At 62.2% G+C, this 15,974-nt stretch overlaps 1 protein-coding gene across 11 annotated transcripts in view; it reads left to right on the forward strand.

Moving 5' to 3' along the window:
• Positions 1–597: 597 nt before the first annotated feature.
• SLC29A1 (solute carrier family 29 member 1 (Augustine blood group)) overlaps positions 598–15,974 on the forward strand; it is a 41,806-nt gene continuing 26,429 nt past the window's right edge. Inside the window, exons 1-3 of one of the 11 annotated variants that reach the window (XM_068939517.1) lie at positions 1,546–1,743; positions 4,059–4,204; positions 9,778–9,896. The gene's annotated coding sequence lies outside the window, so the exon portion shown is untranslated. Of the gene's footprint in view, positions 822–1,545; positions 1,744–3,913; positions 4,205–9,777; positions 9,897–14,546; positions 15,030–15,341; positions 15,839–15,974 lie in introns of those variants that run through there. The other 10 variants (XM_068939520.1, XM_068939515.1, XM_068939516.1 and 7 more) reach the window with 10 other exon arrangements.

Below are 15,974 nucleotides of genomic sequence, written 5' to 3' on the forward strand. Positions count from 1 at the left end.
TTCTCACAAGGAAGCTTTGTCCTGTGGTTTCCCTGTGCTTGCATCTAGCTCAGCTAATCCCACGTGGCATCTGGGCCCCTTTTCCCTGCCCTGGGAGCTCAGTGGACCAGGGGGAAGTCACTACCTGGAGAGCAAATCCTGCCTGCGGAGCCCAGGGTCCACGCAGCCCTGCCTGGCATGCTCGGCGTAGAGGCAGCTCCCATCTTTTCCTTCCTCGCTCGCAGGCTGGCCCTGGCCCAAGTCACCGCATCGGTGGTATGTGGCTTGGAGGTGGCCAGGGTAGTTTGGCTGGACCCAGGGATCCCCGATATTTTGCAATAGCTTCTCTTAGGTTATACCGGCATCAGCCACTCCAGTTCCTGTCCGTGCTGGGAAGGGGAAATAGCGGCTTGCCCAAACTGCCCCTTGAGCAGGCACAAGCCCTGAGGGGAGAAGGGGAAGTGTCCTGGGCCTGTGATCCTTGCCGCAGTAGCAGGGCCTCTCCTTCGTGGGCTCCAAGTCTCGGCCTTGCATACCCCGTCTCCTTCGCACACCCAGGAGGGAGCTTAAAATAGAATTGCTGGCTGCCTCCCAGAGCTGCAGCAAGTGTCGGGAGGGGAAGAAAGCTGAACTGCGGGCACGGCGCTGCTCCTGCGGCCCGCCCTGCCCCTGCTCTCCCAGCCGTGTCCCCCGGTGCTGGCCGGGGGCAGGCACCGCGGTGGGTGCAAGCGGTAGCAGGAGGAGCAGCGAGGAGGAGTTGGGCGCATCAGTGGCACCTGCGAAGGGGCTTGCTTTGTGCGCCCAAAGAGGACGCGGATGGAGAGCTGCCTTGTAGGCACAGGGTGAGTCTGGGGGGCCTCGGCAGCCCTGCCCCGTCCGCCTCCCCTCGGGCCTCCCTGCGCTCTGCTTGGCTCCGTCGTTCTTGGCTCGATCACCTGTTCTCCTCCAGCCCCGAGGCTCGGTCCGCGGGCGCTGCCTTAACGGGAAGAGACGAGCGGGCCAGCTCGCCGGCCTCCTCGGGGCCAGCAGAGGGGCACGGCCTGGGCCAAGGCCAGCGCCGGCCGGGGCAGGGAGGCGAGCTAGGGGAGGCGTTGGCGGCGCGTGCCGGGAGAGCGGCCGCTCGTCGGCGCCAGGTCGTTCCAGCGATGCCTGGGGGCCCGGCCGAGGGGCCGTGGGTCTGGGGCCATCTGCTGCCGGCTGGCGGCCCCGGGGGCGCGTGAAGCAGCCTCGAGGGCGCTGCTGACCCACCGCAGTGGGGCTCAGCAAGCGTCCCGAGCCCCGGGCAGCGGCACGGGGTGACTCGTGCTGCAGGAAAGGGAATGGGGCACCTTGCAGCCCTGGAGAGAGCCCAGGCGCGCTGGCAGCCGCGGCGCCGAGAGCGGCGTGGTGGGGACGGCGGTGTCGCAGCGGGGGACCGTCCCCCGGCACCCACGGCGTTTTCCTCCCGGCGCTCCCCCTCTCCCTTTCCCTCGCGCTGGCGCTCGGCCCCGCTACAAAGCCGCTGACGAATCTCGCTTGCGGTTTCTATGAGGGAAGTCACTTCCCCCCCACCCGCTAATCCGCCTGTGCACGCAGCCTCCACCTGCTGAGCCAGCGGGAGCTGTGCTGAGCCGGCCCCCGCCAGCGCCGAGGCTTTGGAAGCCGCTCCGGCTGCAGAGCGCGGTGGCACGGCGGTGGCTCGGCGGACAGCCCCTCCGCGGCGGCCGGCAGGCAGGAGAGAGATCCGGCGGCAGCAGCCCGCGCCGGAAGAGCCGAGCGCTCGAGGTAACGGGCAGGCTGCAGGCAGAGGGGGCGCGAGGCGCCCGAGCGGGGGGTCCCGGGGAAGGAGGTGGGTTGGCTCTGAAGCCAAGGACTTGCCCTGCGTTTTGGCAGCACGGCTGTCCCGCCACAAGGTCACCTTGCATCCAGGGCCCTGCACTGACCTCCAGCCCGGGGAGCTGAGTCAAAAGCTGGGGCTTTCCAGTCCCTGCGGCGAGGGGAACCGAAAGGGCTGGCAGGGAGCAGGCGAGAGCAGCACCCCCTGCCCTCCTCGCGCGGGCAAAAGCTCCCAGCAGGGAGGTGCCCTGCAGCGTGGGTCCCCCTCCCCGTCCCCGCTGGATGCCCCTCGGAGGGCTTTGTCCCCACCAGGGCATGGCGGTGGGAGCGAGCTCTGCCCTCGGGGCCAGGAGGGGAAGCCCTACGTCCAAGGAGAAAAGGAGACACCGGGGAAAGACGGAGCCTGCGGCATCCTTGTGCTGGAGATGCCTGGAGCGGTGCGACGGAGGCAGCAGCCCTCTCGCGGGCGCCCGTGCGGAGGTTTCGGGGAGCGGCAGCGCGGCGCCGGGTGCAAGGCAGGGCTGGGCAGCGGTGGGAGCGCTGGGTCGCTGGGCCGGGCTGCCCCTTGCGCGGCCCAGCACTGGAGGGGACGGCTGTCCTGTACCGGCGTGCAGCGCGTCCTTGACGGGGCAGGCAGCGTGCTAGGACCGGGCGAGCGCTGGGCAGGCGTCGCTGAACGCAGCTCTGCCTCAGCAGTGCGGGATCCCGACTTGTCAGCTGCCGGCGCGGGGGGAAGGAGCCTCCCTGCCTGCCCTGCAGCCACCAGAAAATGCATGTAAGCAGCCCCGGCTGTGCCCCGGGCCGCCCCCAAGCCGGGCTGGCGCTGCCTGCGCCGTGTCCCACGGGCTGGGACAGGGGCCGGCAGCGAGGGCCTGGCGCTGCAGAGACTTGCCGGTGGTCAGCAGAGAGCGGGGTTAAGCGCCTGTGCCCGGTGCCGGGTTAGCCGGGACATCAGCGGCGCTCGCTCTGGCACCCGTCCCGCGGCGTGCCACGTGGGTGGCGGGCCGCAAAACCTGTACTTTTTACCCCCGGCGGCAAAGACGCGCTCGCGCCTGCCCTCCCGGGCGCCTCTCCCGTCCCCTCCTCGGTGGGGACCCGTCCGGCAAGGTACGGCTGGCACCGGGGTGGCAGACGCCTCCTGGGCCCCTCTCCTGCCCCGGCTCTGGCCAGCGGGGTACGTGTTTGATTAGCCTGCCCCTGCGGCAGGGCGCTCGCTCTCCCGTGACCCCTTTCTATTTGTAGGCTGAGCGCCGAGTGCCAGCAGCCCGCCCTCAGCCCTTGCAACACTCCCCATCCGCTCCTTCCTGCCCTGGTGCTTCTCCCGTGCTGCTGCCCTCAACAGGATTTGGCTGGGGAGAAGGCGGGGGGTACGATCCTGGCTGCACCCCCCCCCTCCCCCGGGGCCCGAGGCTTAGCCCTTGGCTCGTTTGCCCTGTGCGTGCAGGCGAGGGACGAAGGCACGAGCAGGGCTCACGGCCTGCCCCTTGCCCCCGCGCGAGGTGCAGTGCCCCTCGGCCGCCCTGGTAAAGGCCGAGCACGGGTGACAGCGGCGGCGGCGCGTGGCCTTTCCGCGGCAGGAGAAGGGGGTCCCCGCTCCGGGGTCGGCTCCTCTCTGCTCCTGTCCCCTCTGGCATCCGGGCGCTGCCTCCAGCAGGCACTGTAGCGGCTGTCTGTCCCGGGAAAGCTATGGCGTGAGGGAAGCCGGCACGGATCGATGGTAGGAATCAGTGCCGGGGAGGATCTAATGGTCGGCGGGGGCGACTGGGGCCCCGGACGCATGGGTTCTGCCTGCGGGCAATGCCTACGCCTCCTGCCCCTCAGGGCCCCCATCCCGCTGCCACCAGCAAGGCAGGACTGGGGGCTCTGGGCGGCAGAGCAGCTCGTGGGACCGTGAGCCTCCTCTGGCGAGGTCCCCGGGCCCTTGCCGAGATGATGATGGAGGATGCAGCACAAGAGCACGGCCGCGTGCTGTTGCTGGTTTGCTTGAGCCGGGTGCCGCACAGAAGTATAAGGAGACCCTGTTCCTTGCCGAGCAGGGGCAGAGCGTGTTTGAGGACAAGCTGCCAGGAGCTGTAGCCAGCAGGAAGGGGGGGGGGGGGTGTGCAGGACAGCAGGGACCGGGCAGGCTGCTCTGCAGCGGTGTGGATGGCTGCTGACCTGAGCCGGGACACTGCCAGGAGCAAAGAGCTGCTCTGGGCCTTGCTGGGAAGCTCTTTATCTTCTCAGGAAGCAAGCTGCCTGGCTTTTTGCCTGGCTTTTTGCAGGGATCGCAGCATCGCTGTAGCTACATCTGCATAGCAAGGGCAGAAGCATCACAGCAGTAGCACTGCTGAGCATCACGCAGCAGCTCGGCTCTCCTGCCAAACCTCCCAACTCTGCCAGCCCTGGATACAGCACTAGCAAAAGCCAGGTGAGGTTTTGTTTTTTTTTTTTTTCCCACCCATTTGCACTGGCTGGAGAGGCCAGGTCCTGCAGGGAGAGTGGAGAAGGCAGGGAGTAGGTGATGGCTGAGGAGCCTCCTTAGGCTGGGGGCAGGGAGGCTCTTCCTGGGAAGCCATCAGGACTGAGCTTCACCTTTTGGTTTGCCAGAAAGATTTACTTGGTCCAGGTCACAGCGTTAGCAGAGCAGGCTGTGCTTCCCTGGACACTACAAATCCCAATCAGTTGAGAACAGATGTGTCAAGTCAGCCTTATGCCATGAAGCCCTGGGAAGGCAGTAGAAGCCCCTCTTGTCCCTACCACACTGGGCAGCAGCACAAGGACGCCCAGTCGCAACGGCCAGCTTCGCTCCTACTCCTTGCTGCCTTTTCTTCCAGTGCAGCCAGGAAAAGCAGTCGAACTGCACGGGGCCCTTTGGGAAGTCAGCCACACCGAGGTGGCTGGCCGGAGGAATGCCTCCCGTCTTTCCCAGTCCCAGCCCTGTGAGACTCGGAGTGAGCAGAGGACTGGCCAGGACCCCTTACGCTGTAGCCTGCATTTGAGCTGCAAGCACAGCCATGCAGGCGAGGTATTGTGCTCAGTGCAACAGGCACGGTCACTATGTTGTGTCCTGCCTTGATCTGTCCAGGGTGGCAGCAGGACCCCAAATTCTGCTTCCTGACATAGTGCCTGCCCTCTCCCTTCTGCACTTTGTGTTACCTACAGGTAAACACTGCCCTGCTCCTTCTCACCAAAGAGCTGGAGCTTTTGCCCTTGGATTTCCCTCTTTACACCCCAGACTTCCTGGGTACCACTCATCCCCCAGTCCTCTGCTCTTCCAGCTGCGGATTAGCGCGCCACACAGAACAAGCTCTCCAAGCTGCTTCCCATACTTTGATTATGCTGGTCCCACTTTGCACACACACTGCTCCGGATGCTGGTGACACCTGCATCTTCCTGCTCCAGTCCCCTCCTTCTCACCCTGGTGTGTTCAGACCTGGCATGGCTGGTGCTACAGCAGCTCAGCACACTGTCCCTTGCCTGGCGTTTGCTAGCTTTGTGCCTGTGGAGGGCGGTTTGGGGAGCTTCAGAGCAGAGGTGGTGTCTGTGTCCAGGCTCCTCTCCTGCCAGGGATCAGCTTCCTCCCCTTTCAGCCCTCCTTGCGTGCCACTTCAGCACTCCCTCCTTCTGCTTTCTCACCCTCCCTCCTGCATAGGTCTGGTTGCAGAGGCATGTAAATCTATAGGCCAGTTAAGCCGGTTCCCGTGAGCTTCCCGTGCTCCTCTGATCCCAGGGAAGGCTGAGTGCAGAGCAGGCTGGAAGCTGCTCTCCATGCACCCAGGAGACGCTGCGTTTCTCTGCCCCGCTGCCGCAAAGGCTGAAACCACCCACCCAGGGCCGACAGGAGCCCAAGAACTCCTGGGCCCTGCAGTCCCTCTGCGGTTAAGCCAAAGGAGCAGGGTTGCACTAACCGGGGGAGCCGTGGCTTGCTGCCCTGCACTTGGGTGTGCAGGGCCAGGCCAGAGCTCTCCAGGCTGGGCATTTGCCAGGTGGCTGTAGGCTAGCACGGCCGGTGGCGGGGCCCCGTAGCCAGCACAGCCACCCCAGAGCGGGCCCCGAAGAAGAGGCCGAAGTAGTTGGGACACGGGTTGTGCAGGCCGGCTCCCGCCAGCAGAGGGTAGCACCTCCTCGTGCTCCCTCCCTGCGATGAGTTTGTCTGTGCTTTGCCCCCACACTCCAGCCACCTCTCCTGAGCGCCCTGAGAGCAAGGAGGCGCGTGTGCGTGTGGGCAACGCCGTGCAAGTCCCCACAGGGCTAGCAATCAGGATTCAGCGAGCCAGCCTGATGGCACACGTGCCACACCAGAGCAAAATCTGTCACCCCGGCTAACGCTGCCCCACCGCAGCATCGGGCTGTCCCCATGCCTCCTCGGTGCGACAGCGCTGGCAGGCACTGGTGTGGGTAAGAGGTAGGCGCCCTGGGAACGCGGTGGGCTCTGCTCTGCTCTGCTGCCATCACGCTAGCAGTGTCCCCAGCAAAGCCCGTCCTGGGTCTCCCTGCGGTCGGCCAGCTCGGAAGCAAGTGCTCGAGCCCAGATGTGGGCAGGGGTAAGCAGTGGGTGCCTCCCCTCCAAGCTGTGCTCTGCCAGGGCTGCCGGCAGCACGCGCACCAGGCGCTGCGTTGCAGAGGTGGGCTTGGTGCTTCCTCCTGGCCTCGGGCCCCAGCCCTGTGCATGAGGGGCCCAGGACACCCCTGCGCCTCGGGCTGGAGAAGGAGCAATGTCTCCACCTCCAGCACAAGTGTCAAGGCATAACCAGGCCTTGTGGTGGGTAAAATCAGCAAGCAGCAGAAAGGTGGGGGGGAGGGCAATGTCACTGGAGAGAGAAACATAACCCGCGCCCTGTGTCCCTTGCAGGCGGCCTGGCCAAGCCTGAGGAGGAGTCAGAGACGGGAGCCCCATAGCTCCTTGTCACCTGACATGGACACATCTCCTTATCTCAGGGAAGGGGATAAGGCCATTCACAAGCACGGCACAGGAGGAATAGCTGCCAAGCCCTAAGGCTCAGCATCACCTGCTTCAGCTTATCTTAAACCCAGGGAGAAGGAGGTGTCGCTCATCTTGAGGTCTATCTCGGAAAGCACGTGACGTGCCATGCTCCATTGCATACACCTCTCCGATGGAGCTGGGGACGTCTGCGTGCCAAACGCCAGTAGTACTCGACAGGGTGGCGTCTGAGGGTTTCCTTCTCCCCAGGAGTGGTATCCGATGAGGCGCGGGCCCATCTTCTCCCCCGGGGCTGGCCGTGCGAGGGCTGCTTGGCTGCAGGGCGTGGGATCGGGCTGCTTGGCTGCAGGGCGTGGGTTCGGCCTGCCCTTCGTTTGATGTGTCACGGCTGTGCTCTGTTGGTTGGCTTGGGGCCACATTACGGTTTGGGAACACATGCAAGCGTGACTGGCAGGGGAGGTGAAATAATGAATAGCTTGTAGTGTTAGAAGCTGTGGGAAACGTCCCTCCTGGATGCCTCCCCAGGAGATGTTTGGGTGCATTCAGGCACAGCTCCACAGCTGATTTGCCCAAAGGGAGAAAGCATGACAGGACAGAATTCCTTCTCCAAACAGGATTTAACCAGCCGCGCCAGACGTTTACACAGAGCTGAATTCCTACATGACAGCCAGCGACGCCAAGCGCAGACTCAGGCACGCACCCCTGTGAAAGCTGCTGGGGCTGGGTCAAATCCTCATCCCCCCCTGGACACGGCCACGCGCCGGGCTGGAGAACGAGAGGGTCCCCGGGGCCGCGGTGGCCGCAGCGCCGGCTCAGGGGCAGGAGCCCGTCGCTCCGGGCTGGCAGGCGGCGGGGTGGCAAAGCGGTGGCCCCCTGCTCCTGCCCCATCGCCCCTCGTGGAGGGCCGCCGGCCCCCCTCCGCCGTGGTGGTGCTCACGGGGACTCAGCTGGCCTCCCAGAAAGGCTTGTTGTGGCTTTCGAATGGGTGTGAATAAGGCGGAGGACGTGCCTGGAAATCCAAAGAGCGGCCGTGCGTCCCGGCTCCTCTGGGGTGCTGGTGGGCACAGAGGGCCGGGGCGCTGAGGGGGGACCGCGGGGAGGGAGCGGGACCACCCAGCGGCTCCAGCTCCCCCACCCCCGGCTTCGCCCTGGCAGCGTCCTGCTTTCCCAGCCACCCGCAGCTCCCCTGTCGGGTTTTACGAGCGTGGCTGGGCGCCAGCCGGCTCGTTCCTCAGTGGCCCTGCGCCTTCTCAGGACGCTGGTGCTGCCAGCCAAGGAGCTGGCTGCGCCCTCCAAGCCCAGCTTTAATGGGCCGGGTGACCTTGGAGGTACACGCGGCTCCCCGTGCCCACGCTGCTCCTGCCAGCGCAGCCTGTCGGCGCCGTCCTCCGCCGAGGACGGAGCCCCGTGCCGACGCCGGGTGGCGAGGGAAGGGGCGCTCGGCGTGGGCTGTGTCCTAGGCCCGGGATTTCCGAATCCCGCCATGCGTTCCCGCCCGCCTCTCCTCGGAGCAGCCAGGGGAGGCCCCGCTCTCCCGAGGGTTAAGCCTGGCACCGCCCGTACCAACGCGAGCGTTACTAGTGCAAACTCGGCACTAGTGTCCAGAGTTCGCCACGGTCTCAGCTCGGCCCCTCGCAGGTGGAACCGCCTGCGGCGGGAGAGAGAAAAACGCTTCACCCCGGGCCTGGTGGCTGCTCGGCTGTCACTCAGTAACTAGCCACCCAGCAACTCCAGGGCTAATCGGTGTCATTAGGCAGTAAACACTTGTAAGAGAGAGCAAAGGGGCAGCCGGGGCTGAGCGTAGGGCAGCAGCGGGGCGGCCGTCCGGGCGAGGGAGGGAGGACGCATGGGGTGCAGAGAGGGCGGCAGAGATGGGGACCACCTCCAAGAGGAAGCGGGGACGGGTGACCTTCAGCAGTGGCTTTGGGGGGGGGGGTGTCCCCAGCCCCGGTGGGACACACTGCAGGGCTGCCAAGGGGGAGCAAGGGCTACATCCTGCTCCGTGCCTGGGAGCGGGCCGGTCTCTCCTCACTGCCTCCCATTGAAACAAGAAGGGGGCTGAGGACCGGTCCGGAGCGTGGACCGGCCTCGGGTGGCCTCTCTGCTCTGGGACGGTGCAACTGCAGGGGCGCCGGGCTCTGCCCTCTCCCTCTGGCCGATGGAGAGAGGCTGGCGCGGGGCTGCGCCGTGGCGCCATTCCCAGGCCCCGCGGGGCCGGGACCCCTCGAGGTGGCCCCTCGCTGAGCTGCGCCCGCCGGCGGACAATGGGGTTTGTTCCTGCCTGCCCAGCTGGAAAGGCAGAGCCCGCCGCCCCCCTCATCCGCCGCGGGGCTGGCCGTGCCGGGGGGCTGAGGCCGCTCCTGCCGTGCCGCCCCGTCTCGGGGCTGTTGGCTCAGCACGGACACGAGCGCTTCGGGGGTACCGGTGCCGGCCCGGCCCGTTGCCTCTCGGTGCCATCACCACCTACAGGGATGCCGAGGGGAGTGTGGAGACGGTGAGGTTGATGGGCAGCCAATGCTTTCCCCTCCCCTGGCTCTGCTTTGCAGCTTTTCCCCTTTTCCTGCCCTGATGTGCCCTGCGCAAGCTCTTTTTTTTTGCCCTGCATGAGCACTTCCCCCTCCGAGGGTGCTGGCAGCCAGCCTGGGGAGCCCGGGGAGAGGGGTCGGGGCTGGCAGTGGCCCCGCAGGCCTCCCAGGGAGCCGGGGGACCCTTCCCGGCATGGAGCTAGCAGCGGGTGGTGGGAGGGTGGCAGGGCGGCCTCATCCCCGAAACGAACGTGCAGCACATCACCCGGCCCTGAATCACCACCTGCAAGGGGAAGAAAGAGTCTGCCCCGCGCAGAGCGGTTGGGGAAGGAAGAGGTGGAGGTTGCCGGCAAGCTGCAAGCGGGCAGGGGAGAGGGGGTTGCAGGCACCTGCGGCTCACCAGAGCAGCCCTGTTGCTGCTTCGTTCCCATTTTGGGCTGCAGCAGAGCGGAGCGGGGTAAGCGCGGCATCAGGGACCATTCACCGGGGAGGAAGGTGATGTAAACAGTGAGCTGCCTAACTTTATCACGGCAGGTCGGCTCGCAGGCACGGCGGCTCCCTGCGAGCGGTGACGCGCACGGCCGGATTCCCACGCTCGGGAGGGCTCACAGCCCCCTCCGTCCCCCGCGGCCCCGCCAGGCGCTGGCCCTCAGGTGAGTGCCACCTCTGCCCCCGCCACCTCCCGCAGCCCGGCCGCCCAGACGCCCAGCGGACCACCAAAGGGCCGGCTGACAGTGCTGAAACGAGGACCCTGCTCCCGGGTACCTGCATGAGCTGGCCAGGGCAAGTGAGAGAAGAGCCAGACTAAAGTGGGCCCTGAATCACGTCCCCACAGCAAGAGGCTCAGGCGGCTGTTGTTTGTGGAGAATCAAAGCATGCAGAACCGTTACAGTATCATTATAACTGGATTTCCAGAGGCCTATAGTGTTTTTTCCCCCCTTGGCCAATAGGTTAATAACCTGCTGGCATTTGACAGAAGTCCAGCATCTTCTATGTTTCCCTCCATGTGACTGATTGAAATGCCCCTTCTCCCCCCTTTCCAGCAAGGCTCTGCTCCCATGGGTTGTCACACGTGCACAAAATCGGATACTGCCGCTAATCCGCTTGCCACCCCCCCCTTCCTGCTTGCCTGCTCTGCCTTTTAAACACTGGCTCTCCGTTTCTTGGCAGCCTCGGGTTTTCTGTGCTGCTTGTGGTTGGAGCAGAGGCTCTTTGAGCTGCCGCACCCCTGCCTTCCAGGGGGCAGCGCGGGTGTCCCTGGACGCAAGTGGGGGCAGCTGCCGGAGGCTTGCAGCGGACCTGGCAAAAGAGGCGCAGCCCTTTGCTGAGCACGGCTCGCCGGCACCTTGCAGTCCCCGCTGAACGCGTTCACCGCTTTCCCCCACCACGCTGCGGAGGGGCCTGCTCTGCAACGCCCCGCCAGTTATGCTAATAGCACGAGAGCAAACCAGCTTTGCATGTGCCCCGAGCACCTGCAGGCAGCGGGGACCTCTCCCAGAAGTGGGCCAAGGCACTACGTTATGCCAGGTGCGTTTTATGGCCCTGCTTTTGCGCGAGCAGGGCGCTGGTGACGCAGGTTCCCATGGCCGCTTTTGCTGTCGCAAGGGACCTCCGCAAGAGGGATGCCTCCGCATCAGCACCGTGCCCATGGCTGCCGGACCTGCGGCCCGGCGGGGACGAGCCTGGCGCAGTCCTGGCGCTGCCGGGTCCCAGCCTCAGCACCGGAGACAGAAGGTCTCTTTGACGGCACGGGCAGCAGCCGTCTGCCTCAGCCCTGCCCTAGCAGGACCAGCCCTCAAAGGAAACCCTGTCTCTGGTCCCAGCCTCTGCTCAGACCCTTGCCAAGGTCTCCAAAGAGCCTCTGACTGGGAAGACAACTTTTGCTTTGGGGGCACAAGGCTGTGGGGGGGAGTTGTGTGAGAACCCACAAACTCCCTATGTGAATGTCTGTCAGGAGGGGAAGCGGGAATCCCACCGATAAGAACTGGGGAACCTGCCGCTTAAATGCCCCTTATTCCCGTCCCTTGGAATAAGAGAGGCTGCGTTTCGGACGCCGACAGAGCGGGCTGGGACCGTAGGCACCGTAGGGCAGCCTCAGCCTCTGTTACTAGCTCAGAGACAGGGCTGCTCGTTCGTGGTTGGGGGGGGGGGGTGCAAAGGCATGGTTTCGTGACGGGAACAGGAGCAGGATTGTTTGGAGCCCCCACGGCCTTGGCAGGCTGAGGTCCCACCTGGGCCTCGGTTTCGTGCGCCTGTAATATAGGCCGGGTAGGGGGAAAGGCAAGTGTCTTACCTGTGGGAGGAGGGCTTGTGGGTTAATGTGTGTATGGTCCCAAAGTGCCTGCAAATCTGGGAGGACAAGTCTCTGCGTGGGTGCAAAGGGTAAAGGATTCTTGAAACACCAACTTCATACAAATATCGACTAGCGCCTTAGGCCCCGACACGCAAATATTGCCCCAAGAGATACAGAAAATATTTCTTCACATCATATGATGCATTACCAACTGCCTGGAATAAATCTCACTTTTTTGCTCTTGCTTTCAAAACCAGCTGTTTGTTCGCCTTCCCCTTTTGGATTTAGTCACTGAAGTTGAAGCAGGGAATCGCTACAAGGGGAAAAAAAGACGCTTTTGTAACATTTGGCAACAGGCATACCTGAAAGGAGAGCACTTTGCCTGTTTGGTATGCCTGTTACAAACTAGCTGTGAGTATAGCCTACAAATTGAGCCCCAGGTGATGGCTTTCTTGCCTGTGGCACACATTTGAGGTTCAGGGATGAAACTCAATCAGCTGAGCAGCTTTTCTCTAGAGCATGCTGATGGGACTGGCTGTGTTACATAAGAGAGAGGCTTTGCTGGCTGTTTTCCTCCTGGAAAGTACATTTCTTCCTTCTCCCTTTGCTCTGGGGAACGTAGCAATCTGCCGACGGCAGCAGCGTATTTTGGCAACATCACGCTGCTTAGTGGACCAGCAGGGTGGAAGAGCAACAAGCCCCCAGGCCTCATTTAGGGCTAGTTTTTCTCCCTATGCCTATTATTATGCAAGAGAAAAAAACAGCTGTGTGCTATTGGTATGATACAGTGATGGTCCTGGTACCAGTTGCTGTGCAAAGCACCAGTGGTTTCCAGTTTGAAGCAGAAATAGTTTCCCCAGCTGTTTGCTGCTTCTAGGAGGCTTGTTCCTATACTCACAAAAGTGAATGTGATGACCTGAGAGTCACTTGGGAGCAGAGGGCTCAGCAAGGACAGCATGTCTGGTCAAAACTAAGTGAGGTGGCTATCTCTTCCACGAGGGCTCCTATTTGTCTGCATGGTGATAACCGAGTTGTGACCAGCAGCACAGTTTGTTCATCGCCCTCTCTTACGGAGGAGGTATCTTTCCCGGCTCTGACCCCAGGCTCGAGGCATCATGATGCCTAAGGACGGCCTGCCTGGGGTGGCAGCACCTCGCTCTTGGGATGGGCATGCTTGCAGGGAGCCCAGAAGCAACGTTTGCGAGGCGAGACTCATCAGGTGAAATCTCTGCTATTCCGGATCAGGCATGTGAGGGCTTCTTAGGGCTGGATTTTAAAGGATGCTCTTCCGCAGCCTTAGCCCTTTCCACTCAGATGCAAGGTGTCCTGCTACCGCCAAGTCACCTGCTTGCCCAGAGAAACACTTCGTCGGAGCCAGCCCTGCAAGCAGGCGTTTGGTGGGCTGAAGACCTGCGTGACGAGGAGCAGCGAGAGGACCACGTCGTACTTTGGAGCTGGGAGCCGCCTTCCTCCTTGAGCCCCCTCGGGTATTCAGCTGTCTCCCATCTGCCTGTGGTCACCCATGGCTGCGAGGCTGTTCAGCGCTAATGGATTTTAAACCCCACATCTCTTATTAAGAGACATCTCTATTAAGAGATGTTCATTCCAGTCCTTAGGAGCTCCTGTGCTGATGGAAAAAGGACTGTGAATTAGACAACATTTAAGCCAATACTTTGACGATGGTAAGTGCTAAACACTCGGCTGATGAAAGCCTGGGGTGAGGCAGCAGCTATACCCACTTGGTCCTGACGCAGAGACTTGCCGGAATACCCAGTCAGAGGCAGATTTTGTGGTTTGTGGTGTTTCTCCTCCCCACGCAGTCTGAGTCTCTTAATGGTGCTAAATAATTTGGTCCTGGCTTCTGGAAACCCAGCAGTTCAAACGAGCACCAACGGTCTGGACCCAGCACTGAGGAATCCGTGGTGGATTGGTTATTGCAGCTTTTAGCCTGTGCTAAAGTTGGATTTTATATATAAAAATAAAATTGTATTGATGCTAACATTTGAGCTTATGCTGCTAAGCTTTGAATGTGGATTTCTCAAGGGGAAATGCAGAGCCTGAGCAGCTGGGGCACCAAGTTCCCACACACTCGCAAAGGGGCTCACCAGACTGGGTAGGTGACCATGCGGCAGATCTCAAGGCCAAAGTGGCGGTGGCATTAGACCACTATGTTGTTCTTGTTTGGTTTGGTTTTCTCTTGCGCATTTTGAGATGATCTTGGTTCATGCTTTTCCCTTTATACTGGAGGGGGTAAGACTTTTGCCTGCTTTGCAGCTCACCCAGAACAAGCCCATGCAGATCGGAGAGGTTTAGGGAAAGGGAGACCCTGGTTTTGGATCCTTCTTTGCCAGGCAGTAGCAACGGGAGATTCAGCAGGAGCTTAACTGGAGGTGGCAGCATTTAAAGCTAATTTGATCTAATATGAATTTCACACTTTGTATAACCGCCCCCAGTGTTATTATTTGGGAACATTTTATGCTGCTGACTTCCTGTTTTCAGCGCACCCTAGAATCTGTCCCCAGAAACCTGTAATTGCCATAAATATATGCCATGAGGGCAGTGGGAGAAATCCAGCAGCCAGAGGCTGCTGCCAAAGGAGACACAAAGTGACTTTGCAACAGCGACACTTCAGTGTCACCACCGGGCTTCAGAAAGCACTGGCAACTGCCTCAGTCGTATCCCCACTGCCTTCTTCTCTGGCTTGTGCGCTCTTTGCCTACCTGTGGTTGTTTTGCTGGTCCATTTTAAAATGAAAGCTTAATATTTGGATATGATTCAGCAGGGAAATATGTATGATCATTTTGCCCAGAGTAGCGAGGATGGGACTCTACCAGAAGATAGGGGATTTTTAAACTTCCAATTGTAGTTTCTAACTAAAACAGATTGCTATCTGGAGAGAATTTTCTGAGGTTGCTTACTAATGTAGAAAATCCTGCAGCAGTCAAACCTGGCAGTGAGCTCATAAACCGTTGCAGGAACTTCCTGGTGTCACTGCCTGCGACTGCACCATGTAGGTGAACAGATACAGAAAAAAGAGCCATGTGCTGAGCGTGGAAGCACCCTGAGGCACTGATCTGCGCAGAAATATTTCTACGGCTGTTTAGCCAACTGGGTATGGGACAAAACACCCCGAATTCTGCTGCACCTTACCACTTGTAAAAGAAAAAGAAGAAGAAGAAAAGAAAAAAAGAAAAAAAGAAAAGAAAAAAAAAAGAAAAAAGCCTTTTAATAGCAGGCAAGTAGGTAGCTGTCTGTTCTGCCTCATCAGTATGACAGGCTGTGTAAAGGATCCCGGAGCTGGCAACCTGAAAGAAGAGCCCCTCGGTGCTGATGCCTGCCCTCCGGAGAGCGGCACGATGCTACTTGTAGACAGGAATCACTACATTTCCGGGGCGGGGGGGTCTGCAGACTGGCGCTTCCCAGTTGGCAAAGCCTTGAATCCACAGTGCAAAAGGCTTTCTCCGTCCCCTGCCTCCCTGCATGAGCTATACCTGTAAGTGCTGCCTGTCAGCAGAGAGGCTTTTCCACAGTGCGTGGCGCGGGGGACCTGGGGTAGCCCACGGGGGCCTGGCTCCCTTCACTGCGAGGCGTAACAGTGGCGAAGGCGGGGACAGCGGTGCGCAGCCCAAGCTGGACGCCGCTTACGGCGTACAGACGGCTTTTTTGTTTTTGTTTTAATTAATTTTTTTTTTATTTTGCTTTATTTTTCCGCCAGGGCGGTGCGCGCCCGGCGCGTTTTCGGCGCGCTGGCTGCGCTCTGCCCCGCGGGGCGGCCGGGGAGGCGGGGGCCGGCGGTGGGGCAGGCCCACGGGGAGGGCCGGGGCAGGGCCAGGGCCAGGGCCGACGCGCCCGAGCCCGAGCGCGGCCGTGCGGCGCGGAGCGGCGCGGAGCAGCGAGCAGGTGGGTGCTGCCGGCGGGGCCAGCAGCGGCCACTCGCTTCCCGGCGGTAGGACCGGTCCCCCCCCCCACCCGAAACGCGCACCCCGTAGTAAGCCCCCCCTCCTCTTCCTCTTCCTCCCCCCCCTCCCCCGGCTCCCGCCGTCTCGCCTCCGCGGGCGGCCCGGCGCCTCCGCGGCTGCTGGGCGCCGCGCGGGAACCGCGTGGCGTTGGCGGCATGCGAAGGCGGCAAAACGAGGAGGAGGAGGAGGAGGAGGAGACTGGCGCTGTGCTTGCGGCTGGCGCGCAGCCGGGGGCTGGGAGAGGACGGAGGCGGGAGGTTGTTTGCAGTCGGCGCACGGAGGACGGAGAAGGCTGCAAGGGCTGCGGAGCGGCGGGCGGCGCCGGCCGCCTCCCGCTCTTCAGGTATTTGGGGTCGGGATGTCCCCGCCGGCGCCCGGCGCTGTGCGAGCGGCGCGGCGGGACGGCCGCGCGTGGGTCGCGGCTCTCTGCTTGGGGGACATGTTGGAGCCCCCAGCCGCCTTTTTGGGGCGCGGTGTTT

Source organism: Struthio camelus, chromosome 3 (genome assembly GCF_040807025.1).
Source record: "Struthio camelus isolate bStrCam1 chromosome 3, bStrCam1.hap1, whole genome shotgun sequence".
Taxonomy (NCBI): Eukaryota; Metazoa; Chordata; class Aves; order Struthioniformes; family Struthionidae; genus Struthio; species Struthio camelus.